The sequence below is a fragment of the Eptesicus fuscus genome, chromosome 16, assembly GCF_027574615.1.
Source record: "Eptesicus fuscus isolate TK198812 chromosome 16, DD_ASM_mEF_20220401, whole genome shotgun sequence".
Classification (NCBI taxonomy): domain Eukaryota; kingdom Metazoa; phylum Chordata; class Mammalia; order Chiroptera; family Vespertilionidae; genus Eptesicus; species Eptesicus fuscus.
The window spans coordinates 38748272-38767017 of record NC_072488.1 but is presented as its reverse complement, the minus strand read 5'-3'; the positions used below and the strand labels follow the sequence as shown (position 1 = coordinate 38767017).

General features: G+C 41.1%; 1 long non-coding RNA gene across 1 annotated transcript in view; it reads right to left on the bottom strand.

The window, feature by feature from the left end:
* LOC129151893 (uncharacterized) overlaps positions 1–18746 on the bottom strand; it is a 281281-nt gene that overhangs the window by 164109 nt on the left and 98426 nt on the right. The window lies entirely within an intron of this gene.

The following is an 18746-nucleotide window of genomic DNA, read 5'->3' as shown; positions in this document are numbered from 1 at the left end:
GCCTGTCTGAGGAGATGATGTCTGAGCTGTGACCTGAACTGAACCTAAATCTCTGACGCTCACTTCCTTCATCCACCCAGCAGGTATTTATTGTGTACCTGCTATAGGGAAAGAACAGTGTTTACTAGTAGCTGCTGAGGGGCACAGAGAACAATCATGAGGATACTCTCCTCAAGGAGATATAGTCACATCAAAGAGATAAGATATACATTTTTTTAAAAAGACAATCTATAATTAAAGATAGGAAATAATATGTGCTGTGTAGATAGAATACAAGGAATTTTGAAAAAAAATTAAAAAAAAACACACCATGAGACATCAACAGGTGTGTTTGTTTTTTATTGTAGACTTTAAATTTTTCTGAAAAATCTAAGGTAATTTTATCAAAAGTAAAGGGATTGTTCCACCTCAAGTTCCCCGATATTTTTGTATCATTTTATATCCAGTATATGCCAAGTATAACAATTATATGTGAAACCAACAATCTATATTTTACGTCCAAATCTTGATATATAAAGAAAAGTAAACAATGTTCATACTCTTGTTCTCTCTCCTCTTTTTTATTGAATGCCATGAGAATGGCAGATAATTCAGTAAAATCAAATTTTTCTACCCTTGTTTTTAAAATTATTCTCACAACATAAATCTCACAATATAAATCTCTACAGTTGGGAGCACAGAATACACCTTGGATTAGGGATTCTGTCGATGTAGGGTGTAAACTTCTGAGAAGTCAGAGAATGTTCACATGTCAGGTGGTGGCAGCCATTAATGTTCACCTCAGTCTATGACTGGTTGATACACAAAAAAAGGTAGACAGACCACTCTCAACCAATATAGCTGTACTCTGAGTTATCTTTCTACTGATTTCTCTGGATGTCTCCTGATTAACCATATCTCTAGTTCAGTTCCCCTGTACCTTTCTCAGAAAGGGTTGTCCCTGAAGAATGGATTTGGAGTATGTAGGTTATGGATGAAGAGTGGGTTTGAGGAATATGACAGACACTGCTAATTATCTGACAACATCCATTTCCCAGTTTTTACTTAATCATAAAACTCTAGAGTTTTAGCTGAATCCATAGCTATCCAACAAAATAGTACATTCCCAGACATTCTTGCAGCTGAGTTTGGCCATTTTAACTATGTTCTGCTAATAATGATAGGTGAGCACAAGTCATATATCCTAATTCCAGGGTGTGCTCTTAAGAAAAATCCCCATGCACTCTTCCTGTTTTTCCTCCCTGCCCCGTACCATAAGATGGAAATGGCACAAGCTTTGCACCCAGAAATGGAAACCATATATTGAGGATGGCAAAGGCACCCTACCAAATCCTGGATTTCTGATTACTGTGCTAGAGAGAAATACATTTTTATCATAGTTGAGCCACTATACTTAGGCATCTCTTTGATACAGCAGCTTACTTGGTACCCTAAGTAATACAAGACAGAGAACAATATAGGCCCATTAAACTCAGCAAAATAACTAGCCCAAATAAGCATATTCTTGTGCAGGTTTGTGAAAGTAGTACTATCAATGGGAAAAATATTTTGCCCAAGACTGGACTTCGCATTAATCATCTGGCTATTTTCCCCATTTGACATGGCCATATACTTCCATATTCCACACTGGATTTGATGTTGCTTATGCTATGTGGTCACTGACATAGTCTTTTCCTGAAGAGAGGAACCAAGTCATTCAGCAGCATTGAATGGGAAAAGCTATCATTCCAAGGAGCCAGGACTTGATTTTTTAGAAACTCTTAATAAAGTAGAAACCTCTCTGTTGCTTTTCAGCTCTCAACTTGAATGCTTCTTGAGTTTCTTAGCTGATATGCTCATCCCATCTTGTTTCCTAATACAGAAGAGAAGTTGTATTTTCTAAGCTGTAGCTTCACAAAAACTATTTCCCCTTAGATGAGGGGAAAAGTATCAGAGAGCAACTCAGAGGAACACAAATTTTTTTTCTTGAACTTGGGCCTCCTGTGGAGGAACCTAAGAAATAGATGGTTTTCAAATTTAATTATTGAAATTGCCCAGATGTTTTATTTAGAAATCTGAACAAAGATTTATTGCAAGAAATATTTAAATTAGAGCTGGGGGTAAATGGGGTAAGTATTAAAAAAAGAAGAGACTTCCTGAAATCTGAGGACAGGAAATGGAGTAGAAGTGAGAGGTGGGAAAAGTGAGAGTTGGACACAATGAGTGGTTCTAGATTCAGGTGGTTCTCAGGACCCCATCAATAGATACACTTGGGCCTTCATTCTGCTCTTCACTATTAACCTGATTCAGCTACTCCCACAGGAATGCCATTGTGTTTTGTCCTGCCATCAACCACTTGAGTTCTCAATATCCTAATTCCTAATGCCTTTTGACAAAGACCAAGAGTACAGGCAGTTCCCACAGAAAGTGAACTAAGGGTGAACCATGAATCCCAAAACAATCCCACCATCCTAGTGTTTGGGGGACAACACAGATGCCTGGAATTTTCAGGATAAGTTGGGGGCAGAGTATTGAATTCTTGATCTTGTTTCTAGCTCAGTGATAAATGTCTTTGGCCAAGGTCATCTATGCTAAGAGATCTTAATTCATCTATTTATTCATTCAAACATTCATTCAATAAACATTTATGAGCACTTGCTCTGTGCCATGGACTAGGAAAACAAAGTTAATAAAAAAGAATCTCTCTACTTAAGAAGCTCACAGGCAAACACATAAACAGTTACTTCCCAGAGAGTTGAAATATTTGAGAAAATTGGGGGAGAAAAGTCACATGTAACTCAAAACACGATTTTAAAAATAACTAGTTGAAATACGGTTTAAAGTGGTTTGAATGTAAACTGATGTTTAAACTAAAATTTGAACTCATTTACATAAGGAAACTATTTGCACAAAACCATCACATTTCTTAAAGAGGTCAGCCAACAGTAGATAAAATGTACAAGTATGACCTTGACTTTGCTGGATAACCTCTCCTTATTGTAGATGGTATCTGCCATCCACCCATTATGTCACTGTTGCAATTAAGGGTCCCAAATGCCAGTTTTTTAATCTTCAACCTCTATTTAATATTGCTGTATATTGTAAAAGATGAATTACGGATACCTTTAGTTCTGAGTGTGTGAAAGAAACATTTTCCTTGTCCATCAGAAGTCAATCCATGCATTCTTTTTGCCCACTACCATGGGTCTAAACCAGCATTGCCTTATCAAGGTTGTTATAATAGTATCTTTCTCATGGTTTTGATATTTCATTTTCAGTCAACTTCATGGATTCACTGAGGATGCAAAAGAAATTAATTTATCTTTATTCTTAAAACCTTAAACCACACCAATGCAAACCTGGATGACCCAAAATAGACATTATACATAGGACAAAGCATGTACTTAGTACATTTCCGGAACAAAGATGGGAATGGCCAGTGCCACGGGGAAGGTGGGATTAGATGGGGCACTGTGGGGAGGAAAAGCTTCACAGAAGAAGTAACTCTGGAGATGTAACTAGTATTGAAAATGAATGAGAAACTATGCTTTCGTAAAGCCGAGGTAGGTAGGTTATAGGATTCCTTAGCTGCCCTACAAATTGAGGCTCTCTTACAGAGAAGAGATGGTGTCCACACAGCAGTCAATATACAGTCACTGTCTCTGTGCCTACCATCTGATAAGCAATGGGATGTGTCCTGCTCTCAAGGAGTGTTCAAAACAAGATAATGATTTACATAAACTCCCCCTCCAACCTGTTATCTCTCAAAAATACCTAACAGCATTATAATTACAGATGGGCCTTCAACAAATCCAAAGTTCCATCCAGCCAACTTTTATTGCCTTGCTTTAATAACAGAACAGTATGTGATCCATAAAAGCAGCACCTTTCAGCCACAATTCAACTTAGTCCTCACCTTTTAAGAAAAATTTTAAGTCAAAATACTATTGCTTCCTTTTAAAGAAAATAATTACAAAACATAGCCCATATGAAATGTTTTCCAAATAATTAAGAAAAAAATGACAAAGTCCATCCTTTAATAAAACTTTTACTCATTATAAGGCCACCACTGCTGATTATTAGTCATCACTAACTTAAATTGCCTTGCAGAGCATTTCACTTCATGTACCTGTAAACATACAGTGTGAAAAGAAACACAATATAACAGCTTATTTATTCCCTCTTGCTCTTTCCCAAGACACTTTAATGACCTGGGCATAAGACGTAGTGAAGAAAAGCCCCTTTTTTATTATCTTTTCTCTTTTTTTCCCTTTTCCTCCCTGATAACCTTTAAAGACTTCCCTTAGAACTAATATGGGACTCATCATTTGATGATGAATTTGCATGTCGATCAGCAGCCAGTGTAGCAGCCCTCAGATTAGGGACATTCCGCTGCACACTAAAAGGCACAAAGAACAAGAAGTGCATTTCCATCTGCCCTTCCTTTCCAGTCAGTGCATTCCCAGCCGTGTCTATTGATGAGCACTTGGAACAATACCAAAATGCAGTGTAAGATCAATCCTGCTGTTTACTTCGCTGAACTAAAGGAACAAAGGACAGAAGAAAGGCCTTAAACCCAGCCGTCGTGAAGGAGCAGGATGAAGGATGAAAAATGGGTCTGATGAGCAGTTGCACAGAGTAAACGTATTTGGAGAAGCAGCAGCCCCAGCTGAGAGAAAACCAATGATGATTTGTATTTTGTACTGTATCTTCGGGGGATAAAAGCACTTCTATCAGATAGCATTGGAGGCAAACTTGAAACACTATGGTACAGGGCTATGTTCCCTGCCAGGAATAGAATAAAAACTCCCATAATTGCTGAGGAGTGTTAAATATCTGATTGTGCATGCCTCTGTCCTCCCAGGGTGAGGCAACTCAACCAGGTCCTCTTTTTAACTCTACCAGCCCCTGCTAACCCAACAGTTGGCTGGGTCCTGCTGTCAACAAAGCAATAGGACACTGGGTTTTACGTGGGTAATTGTAATTTGTCATTGCAATTTGTGGGATTCTTTGTCTTTACACCTTTTAAAAGATATTTCAAATGGGAAGCCCAGCAACTTCACCGCTGTGAAAATAAGAGTTGCAGAGGGAGGAGGTGGACAGGATGAGAATGGAGAAGCAGAGTTAAGTGTTCAAATGCAAATATTTTGAGAAAGAGAGGGAAGGATTACAAGGCCATTATAGCAAAGGTGGTGATTTTCTTATTCTGAATAAAGAGCAGATGCAACATATTGCTTCACCATTTGGTGAAACCACATGACACTGACCAAGCGCAATGAAGGGGCACCCCAGTAAAAAGTATTTGGGAGGCAAAGGCCAGAAATACACAGGCAAAAGTGGGCACATCCCACCTGGAGTGCCCTCCTCAATTCTCCTCCCAGGGCTAGATCCAGCTCATCTCTTAGCCTCAAAACTCAAGTGTGGCCTTAAAACCAGCAGCAGCAGCAGCACCTGGGAACTGGTTAGAAATGCAAAAGCTCAGGCCCCACTCCAGACCTGCTGAAGCCAAAACTCAGGAGGTAGGGCCCAGTAAGAGTTCAAAAGCATCGGTCTTAGATTATCCCAAAGAAAATGTCCTGACTCCAGCTCTCAGCAAACCTCTCTTCCCTGAATCCTGTATCCTTATTTTTCTGCCAATCACAGGCATTAGCATATGCCTCTGGACATAGAGGAGATCCAACAAACATATGTTCATGTGCTTTGGCCTTGTTGCTGTTTCATGTGTATTTATGTGTCCTGAATCACCCATCAGATGTCAGATTCTTTGAGGACAGTGAAATACCAGCTTATTTATTCCCTTAGTCTTCTTTGAACCCTTAGTGACTAGTATATATTGGTGCTTGTTCATTGTTAAAGGGTTGATCCGGGCATTCAGCTTCCTGTTTCTATTGGGGGATATTATAATAAGTAGTTTTGAGTAGATTCTTCATTGGCAATGAAAGGTCAGCATTTCCATACTTTAGTTACTTTGACAAAAGAACCTAGTGGCCTAAAGGGAAAGCAACTGGATTCTCTATCTTCAAGTGGCTCAGTTTCCCCCATTTGCAAAGCATGCATGAAAAATCATAAATGCATAAGTAAATATTTTGTAGAGATATTAAAAATTAACTGCAAAAATATTTACCTATGGGGGGGGGGAGTCCTGAGTAGAAGCAATGTAGGATATCTGTGAATTTGCAAAAAATCAAATACTCCCTTTTAACCTAGCTTTTTATGAGCAAGTCTATTACTAAGTTCTAAGCATCACATGGAGGCAATCTAAATTAATCCTCAAATAACTAAGCAAGCTAGATATAATTTACTCTAAAGTACATTAACGAAACTGAGGCCCAAAGAAATTAGATAATTTGCTCAAGGCCGCCAAGTTATGCAACAGAGCACAGATTCTAAGGTAGACTCCTGAGCCCACACCTGTTCTTTAACATCCCACTACAGAAGAGAAAAAAGAGGAATTAAATAATGCATCGAAATGCAACCTGAAGGTCTTTCTGTACACACACAGGGAGTGGAAAATGCATGCAACTGTAGGCACCTGGGTTTTATTGACCAGAAGACAGATACGCTCAATTATATAGGTAAGTGAAAGAAATATCACAGCATAAAACCATGTCTACATAATATCAAATAGCTGGATTTTTTAAATGAAAATGTTCCACCAATCATCTAGATGTTTAAATAGTGGGTCCTTGAGTTTTCCACTTTTTCCTAAAATGTTTGGGAGACACATAGACCTAACTCAAAAGTCCAAAATTTCTGAAATAGAACTTCCTCCAAAAAACATTAACAAAAAAACACATCAGGAATCAAAGCTGTTTCTTAGCATTCATATTATCTGAGCATGGAAAACACACTAGATACCATACAGAACATTAAGGGAGACTCAATTTCAATTGAGAGGGTCATAATATAAATTAGAATGACACAATCTAAATTAAATAGACACAGTCTAAATTAGATAAACATCATCATCAGAGTTCTGACTCTTTCCCAGCAGAGATTGTGGGAGAGTAAGATTCCCAGAGTCTCTGATACACAGAAAAGTCTGCATTTCCCAAGTTGATAGGTCATTATGTTTAATTTTATTATACACCCACTGTGTCCAAATACTGATCTGGTATTTTTCTGAGTCTAGCATAAGGTGGAACAGAGATGTTAAGGATGAGAATTATACAGTCTGTCAATCTATTTCGTAAGAATAATAGTTTTGAAGGGACTTTGGCTAAAAAGTCCTATTTACCATCCAGTTAGTCACAAAAGGCAGAACTTGCTGCCTTTCTTCTTGAACTCTGTGTTCTTCCATCAAAAAGCGAGCCCAGTCAGATAAAAAGTACCCTCAGTTTATTCTTCTCAGAATCAGGAGGGTGTGGCTGCCTGCATCCCAGACATCACCCAAAGTGGCTTTAGGAATAAAAATAAGAAAATTAACATACTGGAAGTGTATAGTTCTCCAACACTGCTTTTTCCTTCTTAGCTATCAAAGCCTCTTAACAGGCTCTTCCATAAAGGTCTAAGGTGCAGATTGGTTAGTTGGCTCATTCAAGAGTACATACTAAATTTGTGCAGAATCAAGCCTGAGATAAGCTCCCTAAACACCTGATCCACTGTTCTTTCCTCTACCCTTCCCTGAAAGTGTATCCCCTTCTAGCAGCACTGGCTAAAGAAAATATAATGCAAGCACAAACGTGAGCCAGATATATCATTTTAAATTTTCTAGTAGCCACAATTTTAAAAATAAAAAACTAGTTTTAATAACAGATATTTCCTAACCAATATAACCATCATTTAAAAAAGTAATCAATATTAAACATTATTAATGAAACTAGAGGCCCGGTGCATGAAAATCATGAATGGGGTGGGGGTCGCTCAGCCAGGCCTGTGCCCTCTCACAATCTGGGACCCCTCAGGGGATGTCTGACTGCCAGTTTACAGGCCTAAACCAGCAGTCAGACATACCCTCTCGCAATCAGGATGCTGCATGCACCAGTGACCATACTTTTCATACAGGTGAAAGGCATCTTGCTGTTGTATGGGCAGCTACATTTTTTTGCCGATTATAAAAAGTAGTACATAACATGATCCTTCTGAGGCAGTAGTACCATTTTCCTCATCTTATGGGTGGAAAAACTGAAGCAGAGAGAAGTTAATAATTGGCTTTGTCACACAGTTATAAGTGTCAGAATGAGGGCTGACCACAAAATATGCAAGCCAGAGTCCATGCATGTCATCACTGCATCATCCTGTTTTGTCAATGTTAGAGTAGCCTTGCCAGGTTTTAATTTTTAAATCTAAGAGACTGTTCCCAATATATAGGGTAGGGTCCCTAGGCCTAGCTGGCGATCAGGGCCAATCTGTGGGGCAACCAGAGGAGTGATCAGGGGATCCTGCTGGCACCCACCTTGGCTGACGGCCTGGCGCCACCTGCTCACCAGCCCTGCTCCCGCGGCCGCTGCCACTGCTGGCCACGCCCCCCCTCCCCGATCACCCCACCGCTGGTCGCCTCCCTCTGCCCGCTGGCACCTGCATTGGCTGGCCTGGTGCCGCCCGCTCGCCAGCCCCACCACCCGCCAACCAGTCATTGGGCAGGTAGTTTCGCCATTCAGTCAATTTGCATATTAGGGTTTTATAAAGATAGATACTTTACATTCTTTTATTCATATGAAATGTTCAAAATCTGGAGTGTATTTCACATTTTCAGCACATCCCAATTTGGACCAGCCCCATTCCAAGAGGTCAAGGGCTACATATGGCTACCTTATTGGGCAACACAGCATTATGGTGTCTACTTAAAATATTTCAACAGGAAAGCCCTTCAAGTCCAACCCTGGGTCAGACAGCTACTTTACAGTCAGAACTGTTGAACTGAGACCCACACAGCCCCACTGGGAAGTGTTAGAAAGATTCCTATGCAGCCTCCAATCCTAACGAGACTCTTATCCCTTATATAAAGGCTGAGAAGCCTATTAACCCCTCTCCTCCCTACAGTGCCCAGTAGAACAGCATCTTCACACAGCCACTTGGCAAGCCTTTAAGGGGGCACTTTAGAGGGGAACTGCATCACAGTCTCTTACAGATTATTATTTTATTAAGAAAAATAAAGAAAGCATATCCAGTGTCTCAACAAGTATCTATAGAGTAACAACTATGTGTCAACAACTATTAGCATGAAGATACAGCAGTAAACAAAATTGATGGGCTACCTGTGGAGCTTACCCTCTCATGGGGATGACCTGAGAAATAAACACACATACAAAAAATGATTACAATCTATGAATATGCCTACAAAGGAAATAAAAAGGATAAAGAGAAATTGGCATCTAGTGACTGTCCACTACATGCCAGGCTCTGCACTAGTCTCCTTTACCTGTGTTAGCATGCATCATGGCCATCATTGATGAATGCTTAAAACATATCAGAAAACATTCTAGGCTATTTATTTCTATTACTTCTTATCCTCACAAAAATTTTCCAAGTTAAATCTTTTTACCTACAGTTTATACATAAAAGCCCAATACCTAGATACATAGTTACCAAAGGCCACACTGTTAGTGAGTGGAATAGCCAGGATCCAAGCTCAGAACAAATAATACCATTCTCTTTTTATTCTACCATGCTGACGTTGATTTTTATCATATGGATTTCTTTAATAGCCATAAGGAATAGAAATTGCACCAACCCTGTGGGGACTAGCCGGAGCCTTTACTTTAAGAATTAAACTTCAAGCACTGAAAATAGGATTTCTAAGAAGCCTTGAAATAAGGATATCAATTCAAGCATCAGGACATTGTGGGACTTGAATTACCAATGGGCTGCATCTCCCACGCCAACTCGTGAGGATACCTAGGCTCAAAGTCAGGTAGTTCATGATCAATTAGTTAAGTATACCATGGCTGGGGGCAGGTAGAAGAGACACACTTGCTATGCATTTATCATCGCTGGGTCTGAATGAAGACCCTCACAGGACCCAGGAATTCTGGACTGCTTCAGAAGTGGATTCAATCTGGGACTACACTTGGTTAAATATCAGTCAAGATCAATGAGCTCTGTCTGTCCTGGCTGAGGGTATATTTAGCATCCCTGGATTTGATCATCAGACCTGAGACCCTCATGGAACCCGGGAGCAAACTCACGGACACAGGACTCCTACAAAGTAGATCCAGCCCCAGACCACTCCTGGCTAACATCTTACCAAAAGTCCAGTGAGGTGGGTTCCATAGCAACAATCAAACTACATTGTAGTTATAACTTACTTGTAATTTGGCAATGATTTATTTATTATTAAACTACTTATGCATAAACTGTGTTTAATCTACATTACAGTGTCCATTAATCATTTTCCACTAACCATTTTGTTGTATTTTAAAAACCTCCAGTTAAAAGCACAAACACCTAAGCAGGAGGAACCAATAAGGTTTTCTATCCTAATCCTAATGCCCCTAATGGGTAGGCCTGAAAAACATCACTGTCGGCCAACAGGGTCCATCCACATGGGACAATGAAATGGGAACAAACGAGGTTATCAATGTTATTTTTATCCCCAGGGACTGGTGTGCCTAGATCACATGTCCCACTAAGCCAGAGGAGAATTTCCAAAGGCCAGAAGAATCACACACAACATGCAGCTCTTCTCCCTCCCCCATCCTCTCTAATCCCGGAAAATGGCTATATTCCCTTTCAATGGCAAAGAGACCACCTCAAAATCTTCTGTAACTCCTACCTCGCCAACCTAAACCCTGATATTACAATGTTTTCCACAACAGTCAGTCACAGGGAACATGAAAATCTCTCTCCCTTCCGATCATGGCACAATCACAGGAGAACATAATCTTTGGATGAGCAAACTTCCTCTTCAAACAAAAGAATATTTCTCCCTGGGCGGCGAGAGACATTTAGCCCCTCTAATATGCCCTGTTGTGGAAGGTGAGCCTTCCAGGCTTCGGTGATGGGGATAATTACAAGGGGATTTGCAGTCAGGGCCTGCAGGTGGGAAGGAGGGAGGGAGCGAGGAAGGAGAAAAAGCAAGGATTCCAACAGCTTTCTCATGTCAGTGAAGCATCTTCATGCTCAAAATGAGCATGGCTTCCTTATCACTGACCTCTCTCCCTCTCTCTCCCCCATAAAGTCTTCTTCGTTGTGAAAAGATGTTTGCAAATATGGTGCCCACCGTTTGAAATGTTGAAATGTCTGAGAGATTTTAGCACTTCTTGGTTCAGTTCACACACTGAAGTGTGACTGCCAGGCAGACATTCTCACAATCTCTGCCACCTTTATTTCACATGTCATGCCAACAGCCAGGGTACACGTGTACAGTCATTTTACAGATAAAGCTGTTCACCAAAAAGAAAAGCAGAAGGTCTACTGCTTGGTGAGTCCAGGAAATTACCAGTCCATCTGCTTCTACTAAGGGGCAAAACACCAGAGAAGAGGAGAGATGTAAAAGGCATAAGGACAGCTGACTCCTGTCCAAGGTGAGCATCTCTGTGGACAAGCATGTGTCCAGTTCAGTGATCTGAGCTGGAAACAGGGCAGGGGCTGTTCTAAAAAGTTCTACAAAGCCATTTGCTCCAGTGAGCAAAGGGACACTCTGCCCTTGTCTAAGTGCACGGGGAGATCTCATCAACCTCTCCACCACCTGGAACTTCTGCAGTGCCCGGGTAGATGGTAGGGCATACCTCCCAACCACGGCAAGAGTGAGAACGTAGCCCTAACCAGTTTGGCTCAGTGGATAGAGCGTCGGCCTGCCGACTGAAGGATCCCAGGTTCGATTCCAGTCAAGGGCATGTACCTTGGTTGCAGGCACATCCTCAGTAGGGGTTGTGCAGGAGGCAGCTGATCGATGTTTCTCTCTCATCAATGTTTCTAACTCTCTATCCCTCTCGCTTCCTCTCTGTAAAAAATCAATAAAATATATTTTTAAAAAGAGTGAGAACATATTAGTGGAGCATTTCACAATTCACTTAACACTAGATGCATTTCAGTATGCACTCTTAATCTCCATATTCCTTTATTTTGGTTGTCTGGTTGGTTGGTAATTGGTTAATTTAAGCCATCCTCCTTCACACCTCTTGTAACCAGATGTCAAGACCCTTCATGGGAAAAAGCAAGAAAGAGTAACGCTGAGTAATAACACGTAATGTTTTTGTATATGTTACTCAGAAAAAAATATATTTACCCTCTTTTCTAGGAAAAAGTACCTTCCCTGAGCTCTCATCTCAGAAAAGGAATTAGACCTCACACCCTTCCGGGCACATCCAGGGAGCAATTCTACTTCCAAGACAAGAGATGAGCAATCCTCATAAAGTGGCCAGGAAGAAAGAACTGTCACTGACCTTTTGCTATTTTATTGTGCATTTTCAATGCATTTAATTTCCTGTAGTTTTACTTCAGAGTATTCACGCCTACACATTAACAACACAAATGATATGCAATCTCAGTTACCTTTCACGGGTGTGCATGGTCTGAAGGACAGAGTATTTCACATGCACAAGCACAGATCCTTTCCACCGTGCAGACGAAGGATGGCAGAAGCAGGGGCATTAAGAGACTTGCCTGAAACCAAACAGGTTGTTTCAACATTCAGGCTCAATTTCCCCAAAATGTCTGAACTCCGATGGAAAGGAAGAAAGAGAAGACAAGGAAGCAACAAAGGAGGAGAAGGGAGGAGAAAGAAAAATTTGAAGACAAGAGGGAAGAAGGGTCCTTGATGTCGTGGACACTTTTTCCCACTGTCCCCCTTTTTCCTATATAAGCCCCTATGGAAAGGAAGCAGAGCAAGAAGAGGGGAAAGACCACTGGCAAATTCATAGCCACACTCCTTCTCCTTTCACCAAGTAACTTTCTTTCCACTTGTGTTCTTCCTACCAAATCTTCTTTCTTCACTTGTCTCTCTCTGTCTCAAAAATTTCTTCTTGTGTCTACTATCCTTTCTTCTCTCCACATTTATACTCTTACCAAATTTCCCTTCGTATTCAATTGCCAAAATTAGTTGCTTTTTTTCAAAACTAAACATGAAACCTGGACCCAGCATAACCTTAAGAATTATCCATTCCTCTGAAAACTGTTCCTACTTCACACCCGAAGTTCCCCCACCCTGTTCCCACTAACCCCCCAGGAAATCCCAAATCTCTGTAGACTGAAGTCTGCCTGCTTCCCTCCTGAGATTTCCCCATGTGCCCAACCAGGGTGCCCCCACCAATCAGAGCAGATGCCCCCCAGACAGGTATAGTAAACACATGCTGGGATCAAAGATGCTATTAATAATAATGCCATTAAACAGGCCTTGGCAGGCTGGGGTTAATCTGGAAACACGCATGCTCATCACACATGAAGCTCATAATACACGGATAAAGGAGACTCTTTATTCTCCAACTCACTAGCATTCATTTATATTCCAAAGTCTCCACCTCTCTCCCGACGGAATCATTCAGCACAGTAGGATTTTCTCTGCTCAAACCCACTCACTTTAAAAGAACTGAAAAGGATGGGCTTAGCTCCTCGCTGGCATCAAGGCTTTTTCTCTTTGACAACTGGCCCAGGGATCTGCAGCTTCATCTCTTCATCTTTTCTCCCCTGTACACACATGTGCAAAACTCACAGCATCCTTACTGTAAGTGATTTGAAATTCTATTGGGTTCACGCTGACCCCGCAGTAGATGTTCTTGTAAGCTAGAATGATGGGATATTAATCCCGCCCCCCGCGCCCCCGGGTCGGGGTTAAAAAGAGCTGGCACCTCCTGAGAAGGAAAGCAGAGGCTGGTCTATTTCACCTCTAATTTGACTTTAATAGAAGCTGCTTCTTGGCTCTACAACTGCCCCTCCTGGAAGCAGCTACCCTTAGGTCTCCTTCCAGCCAGGAGCAGCAGGAAAGGGGCATGTGAGGTCTGTGTGAACAGAAGCAAAAGCACATGCCAGACAGCCAAGCAACCAAGAGCTGAACAGGCTGAGGCTGCTCTGTAGCCCGTGCTAACCAAATCCTACCTGGAACTTCCCTGAACCAGGCATGAACATCATGGCCAAGGGGCCCATCTATTTTCTCCAAAAAAGCCACCACCTGTGAAAAACTAAAATAAAATAAATTCTACATGGGAGTATCCTGGCGCCACCCCCAGATTACCCAGAAATATTCCCCGCCATTGTTTTCTAATTCTGATTTTGCAAAACTGCAGGTGGCTCCCCTCATCTCAAAGTATATTGAGAAATTCTTAGATGTAGTTCTCAAGACAAAATGCATCCTATTCCCTTTCATTTTTGAAAATGTCTTGCACCACCTCAAGAGGAAATGGAGAGTAAACTGTTAAAATTCAGGAAAGCACTACTAATACTTCGGTACCCTTCAAAGTAATGATATTATTAACGTATTGAATGTGGGACAAAGGTATTCAGGCCACTGAGGAACTTCTTCACTTTGAAGAAGTTGTGGGCCCCAGGGGTTTCTAAGCAGTTTTTGCTTTGTGTGTAGAGATCAAGTCTGGTACGTTAAACTACATTTTCACCCAGCCCCGTTCAGCCATTCCTTCACAGATGTGACCTCAAACTGGCAAGGACTAGTATGTTCCTTCCCCCAACTGGCTTCACATGAAATGCAATTATAAATATACATTCGCTCCCCAGTGATAGCTGCTGTCTGTATGAAAGAAACAGTGACCATTTCCGGAGATGAAATATAATTTCAGCTGCTGCATTCTTAGACACACCAATTTTTGCACTCATTCACCATTCAACAAATAGAAACGGAGCCTGTATCTCCCACCAGGTCAGATGCTAGGAGACAGAGGTGAATAAGGACAATGTGTGTTTCCGCCAATGAAGCTAATACCAATTAATTAATAACACATGTATTAAGTAATTGCAGATTAGAGCAAGTGGCATGAAAAGACAAACAAGAGTCTAAAGTAGAAACTACCAGGTGGGACCCACTTTGAACTACCTCTGGGGCGGTAACATTTAAGCAGAGACTAAACAGATGAAAGGGAACTCACAACACTAAAATTCAGAGTATCACCTTCCAACTATGTTCAAGGAGAGGCAAAAGCAAGAGCAAAAGCCCTGAGGTTGGAAAGAACTTGGTGGGTTCAAACATGAAAAAACACTTAATTTCCCTGGTTCATAGTAACCAAGGGAGAAAATCATGCAGGACGGGACGATGTCTGACATCCTGTTAAGGATGTGCCCAATTCCCTGCCAGAATGCAAGTCAGGAAGAGGAATGGCATAGAGATGGCCTTGGATCTCCTCTAATTTCTAAAAAGAATCACAAACTTTGAGATCTTACTTAACGTGGTAATAAATTGCTTGTGGTGTACCTGAGTCCTGAACATACCGCACCGTCATCTTGGAATACTGCATTTGAAAATCTGAAGAACAGAGCACAGGCTGTGGATTCACACAATCCTGGCTCCCATCCTGGTCCACATTCCCCAACCTCTCTGAGATCCAGTCTCCAATTCACACATGAGCACATTTACTAATGGAACTGACTTAAGAAGGCACATCTTCACTAAATGCCACTCTTAGTAGTAATCCTTTGAATATTTACTTTAATGTTGTTAACAGGTTGATACTTTATCAAATAAATAACTGCTGCTTAATCCAGTCTTAGAGCTCACGTGACCACCAAACACAAAAATGGGTGCTCTATAGTAGTGCTGTCCAGCACTAATATAATGCAAACCACAAACATGAACCACTTGGTATAATTTTAAATTTCCCAATAGTCATGTGAGAAAAAGTTTTTAAAACATAGACAAATTAATTTTTTAATGTATTTAACTCAACATATCTAAAACATTGTCATTTCAACAGATGTTTTTAAAATATCAAGGAGACATCTTACATTGCCTTTTTTGTTCTGCCTTTTAAATTGGGTGTATATCCCACACTTAATAGCACATTTCAATTCAAACTAGCCACATTTCAAGTGTTTAATAGTCACATGTGGTTACTGGCTAATATAATGAATAGTGCAGCTCTATAAAAACAATCAGAGTTTTAGTCATTGCATTCCATGACCTGTCTTTAATATAATTGCAAGCTTGATGAAACCTAGAAAGAAAATAAACTAGGCAATACAGATAAAGCCAATCGCATGTTTAGGAGTCCATTCTGGTTTCTGAGTGCTAATGAAACTTTCAACTTTTCTGCCTCCCTGAACTATTCGTGTAGCATTCATTTAATCATCTATCCATTAGTTCATTCAACAAGTATTCATTGAGCATCTTCTCTTGTCCAGGTGCTAGAGATGCAGACATGAACAAGCATAATTCCTGCCCACAGGATGCTCAAAAGTTGGGTGGGAATCTTCCAACCCAATGTTTAGCCAGCACATCCTCAGGATTTCTCCCTCCCCACCTAGAGTTAGGGAGATATGTGTCCTGGTTTCGACTCCTCCAACAAGCGACAATCCCTGAGAAAGCATTTTCCTCATCAGAGTCTTTGCTTCCTTATCTGCAATATGTGTGAGTTAACCTGAATCGCCATGAAGCAGCCTTTTGGTCTGAGATCACAGCTTCAGTATAAACCCCATTCCCCTGTGCCATGTCCTAATGATATGTGGGAACACGGGAGAGCAAGTTGAAGAAAGCCACCTCTCCTACCTCTACTCCGGAAGAGGCAGCTTTGTTCATTTCTGAATCCTCTCCCTCCTGGGCCTTTTGTGGTTACAGGAGTTGTCTAGCTTTGTTTTACTTTGCTTTGTTTTAATTACATTCAAAATTAGCAAAACAATCCCTATGGTCCACCTGGAAAAATAATTGGCCCATTTGGTACAACTGACTGTGTGGGGAGACCCCCTTGTCATCATACCAGGGCCCCACACATATTCCGCTCCCAGGTAGATGATGTCTAAGAAACCCAGAGAGCTCATCTAGCCCATCATTAACCTCATTTTGAGACAGCCCCAGAGGCAGTCCGTTAGCCACCGGCACAGCCGGCTGTCAATTGTGTCAAGGCAGTAACATATTAGTTAGCAGGGGAGCAATCCAAAGAGGTAGCCATAGATCCAAATGCCTGAAAGATATTCTGGAATGTGGTAATTATGTCCTGCAGCTGCCAAGGGTGTCCTCTGTGAGTTCGCAGACAGTAGTTGTACCATGGAAAGAAGAGGACAGATAATAGCAGCCAAGCTGCTAATAACAAACAACAGGTCTTGGTTCTAACTCACCCAGACAGTCCTCAACACTTAAGTCATGATTCATCCTCAGGTCCCTACAACGGTTCCCACGAGATTCTGCTCTTAATATGGGTGCTAGGTACCCACGTCCTGAACAGATGAGATAAGGGTTGGGGGCAAGGTATGGGGAAGTAAAAAGTAAATGATATGAGCAAGAGAGAATACACTTGCTGTTATAAACCATTCTGTGGCTCTATTTTTCACAAGTGAAATCTCCTCATTTCCATGTTTTAATAAATGAGAAACTTCTCATACTTTATCCCGAAACAGCTTTTGCTTATCCATTGATAGTAAAATAGAATAACATGGCTTCAAATGACCCAAAGTTATAAATTAGTGGTTCACTAAATGGTGGTGGAACCAAGAGCTCTGAAATACAGGAAAATTTGAGTAAATCCAATGAATTTTCCCATTTTAAAAAACTTAGCTGCATTGTTCACTGAAATTCACATACCCTAGCCACCCTAGCCATCTCCATTTGAGTTAGTGTCCAGTGTGAAGTTCACCTTTCAGAGCTGCAAGGAGCATCTGGTTGTTAAGCTCTGCAAGGTGGTATTCCCAGTCACCACCAAACAAATTAGGTGTGAGGCACAGGGGCACATTCTGAACCTAAGGCAGGCATTGCTAATTGATCATGATAATATTTCTCATTGAGTCCATCTAGACTAAGTCTCAGAACCATTCTCAACCTAGAATCATAGGCATCACCTACTAATTGATCAGAGTTGACATGTGATCCTAGCCCACAATCTCCTCTGAATTATAAATAGACCACTTGTATTGGTTTCCTATGACTGCTATAAAAACTACCATGAATTGAGTGGCTTAAAAAAAATACAAATTTAGCCAAAACCAGTTTGGCTCAGTGGATAGAGCGTCGGTCTGTGGACTGGAAGGTCCCAGGTTCGATTCTGGTCAAGGGCATGTACATTGGTTGCGGGCACATCCCCCGGTGGGGGGGGTGCAGGAGGCAGCTGGTCGATGTCTCTCTCTCATCGATGTTTCTAGCTCTCTATCCCTCTCCCTTCCTCTCTCTGAAAAATCAATAAAATATATTTAAAAAAATAAAATAAATAAATAAAAATTTAGCTTACACTTCTAGAGGTCTGAAATGTGTCCACAGAGCTGCATTCCTTCTCCAGGCATTAGGGGAAAGTCCACTTTCTTGCTTTTTCCAATTTCTAGAGGCCATCTACATTCCTTGGCCTGTGGCCCCTTCCTCCTCTTCAAAGCCAGCAGCATACAGCATAGCATCTTCTCTCCTCTCTGACCTCTGCTTCCATCCACACATTACCTCTCTCTAACTGCCTCCCTCTCATTGATTCCTTTGTAATTACATTGCACCCATCCTGAAAATCCAGCATAATCTTTTTCAAGATCCTTAATTTAATCACACCTGCAGAGTCCTTTTTGCCATGTGGACATCAGCATGTGGGCAAACTTTTTTAGACTACCACACCATGTCTTGGAGAAAGTTCCTCTGTAGAACCACAGAAGAGGCCTGTTGGTAAGATTTATTCATGGAAGCTGAGTACATAGCAACATGAACTGAGAAGCTGACTCACCATAACCTCTAATTATTAATGAACCAAATTCATTAATAA